This window comes from Brachycentrus maculatus, unplaced genomic scaffold (genome assembly GCF_059751285.1).
Source record: "Brachycentrus maculatus isolate JH-2025_06_01 unplaced genomic scaffold, ASM5975128v1 h1tg000049l, whole genome shotgun sequence".
NCBI lineage: Eukaryota > Metazoa > Arthropoda > Insecta > Trichoptera > Brachycentridae > Brachycentrus > Brachycentrus maculatus.
In genome coordinates, this window is record NW_028280803.1 from 2,598,703 (window position 1) to 2,601,448 (window position 2,746).

The 2,746-nt window shown below is 30.9% G+C and overlaps 1 long non-coding RNA gene across 1 annotated transcript; it reads right to left on the reverse strand.

Annotated features, from left to right (window-relative positions):
- Nucleotides 1-511: 511 nt before the first annotated feature.
- On the reverse strand, nucleotides 512-1,978 carry LOC148312217 (uncharacterized). The gene is made up of 2 exons (XR_015839276.1): nucleotides 1,748-1,978; nucleotides 512-808 (listed from the first exon to the last, which is right to left on the reverse strand). It is a non-coding gene; the product is annotated as an uncharacterized LOC148312217 (long non-coding RNA).
- Between the last annotated feature and the right edge of the window lie 768 nt (nucleotides 1,979-2,746).

Sequence of the window (2,746 nt, forward strand, 5' to 3'; positions counted from 1 at the left end):
TTTTGATTTTAGCTGACAAACTCTGAATGGAGAGTGCAGCTAATAAAACCACAATTTGACGAAATAACTTTATTTTTTTATTGATTTGGTATTAATTTTGTGGAATGACATGTTGATAATAAAAATAAATAAATTATACACTTGTATAATACTAATTATTGAGTTTAATTTCATTGCACAGTTGTTTTTGTAGACAGGTGAACGTTTATTAATAATAAGCTTTTTCAAAATACGTCACCATTATTGTCCATGTTTTCTTAACCCTTTCTCTATTTATTACCCTACCAATCTAAAAATAAACATAAAAAGAATCTCGTTAGTTCTACTATTCACCTATCGATGAAAATAACTGTAGCTTTCGAAACTAGTCGTGTGTAGTGAAATAAGACTGCATAAGTGGTATAAAAGAAGTGTTTATTTAAAAAAAATATACATTGTTAGTTGGAAGGACCGACACGAAACGTAAGAAGGAAACAAAGTTAACAATGGTTTTAACAAAAAAAAATGTAACTCACTTTCTCCCTTTCTGATCCGTGTATACGATGTGGTTCCTCGAGCCAGTGGTGACCACCTGCGCCGGCGGGCGGGGTCTGCCGGGCCCCGCGGCCCTCGGCCGGCCCAGGGAGCCCGGCCGCTGGGGGTCCCCTGGCGCCCCCGGCTCCGGGCAGCCGCCGGCGTCCGCGCACCCCGGCCCCGCCAAGTCCAGGGCGCGGTGGTCCAGCCCCAACATCGGCTCCATACTCGATTATGACATCACTCCACTCCTTGTTTTGTTCATTATATTTCACACAAATTTAATTCTTCACTCCTATATTTTAATTGAAAAGTTAATTTTATACGTAAATTAATTTTATATATTTTTATAATTTAAACATTACATATTTTTATAATTAACATTTGAAGATAACTAGTTTATTTCGACTCATATCTTGTCTACTTTCAAGTAGTTGCAGTAAAAAGTACACGAATAAATCGCATTTAATTATGATTTCTTTTATTATTATAACTATGATTTCCTAATATGTGAAAAAATAAATCAAAAATATTTTTATACCGATTATACAATAAATGAATACTTAAATAATTATCAGTTTAAGAGTGAATATCAAACATAATGTTAGACTCATAAAAAGGGAATTAACATGATTGTCGTTCAATTTCTAAAATTACACCCGTTCAAACAAAGATTTAAAAATTAAGCTAACCGTCGGTTTGTGTGACATTAAATAGTGAGTCGCGTGCTGTCGCTTGTAGAAACACTTAACATGGACTTTGTAATTTGCTGAAAAGCTTTTCATAAAGCTTGCTCAAAATTAGTACAGAAAAGCATTCGTGAAGTTTTTTTGTGACCAACTGCACCACTATTCACGCGATTCAAGAAACGGTGGACATACTATACAATAATGATATGGATGTATCGTGTTAAAATAATATTTCGATGCTAAATTTCTTTACATTTGTGTATTTATGCTTACAGAAAACTTTGATTTTGGTTCTTAAAATAGTGTGCGAATGAATTTTTTAAACGTTTTATTTTTATTCTCTTTAAGTAGCATTTTACTTACTTATTTTAAAATTTATTTATTTATAAGTAACATGGTTTAAATGTTTTATTTTTTCGAAGATTTTTAAAAATAAAAATAAAAAAAAGTAATTAACGGTGTGAACTCAAATAATTAATCATTAATTTCATTGTAAAAAAATAAAAATTATGCATGCATTTTTTTATATTAAAAATATTAGGTACCTTAAAATTATTTTATCAAAGCAAACAGTAATTTGTCACTGCTACTATTTTGGAACATGTAAAAAACAGTATTTATCAAATTATGATATTTCTCATGTTCATACGTTTTTTTCTTTAAGATTGTCAAAATTTCATTCAAAGTATTCTTCAATTCATTGAATCATTAGATAGTTTCAAAGTCTCGTAAAAAGTTTTACGCTACGTTAGGCATCGCGACGCCGGCGAAAGAGCCTCCCGACGCAATAGACGACCACCCCAGGCGGCGAGCGGCCAGCGACTGATGTCATATGCGCTTTTAAAGGCTGTGCTTACTTCGTTAGAGCAATTGTGGTGCTGTCTCAGGGCTGAAGAAAAGCGAAGGTAACAGGGAACCTTAAACCTCAAACATTTATATAAAAAACAGTCGTAAAAATATTTCAAGGTAATAAAGTTTTTTAAACGTAATTTTAAAACTACCACAAAAAATTAGATAAGTATGGATATTAAACGGGTTTTAATGTTCGTAATAACACTGATTATTGTGATATATTTTAAAATAACACACTTTAAATAATTTTGTCATGGTTATATTACACCTTCATTTAGAATTATAATGAAAAACCTCACGGAAAAAGTATGTAATTGATGAAATAAAGGTATGTTTTATATTCGAAATTTCTAAATTAACTAAATTCTATGATATTTTAAAATAAAATTTTATTTAACAATATAATGTATAAAACTATACTACTCTATAAAATAAAACAACTTTGTTTTCAACCACTTTTTTAATTTTTCTCCAAACGCTTTCGACAAGAATCTTGTCATATCAGGGTACATGTTCTTGTCGAAACTGGTTGAAAAAACAAATACATTAATGAAAAGTGGTTAAAAACAAAGTCGTTTTATTTTATAAAGCTTATAAAACGTGTCTCAAAGTATCTGCGAAAAACATTCAAGAAAAAAAGAGTTTTATGTTAATACGTAAAATTGGGCGTTAATGTTTCAGGTTTTTGATAA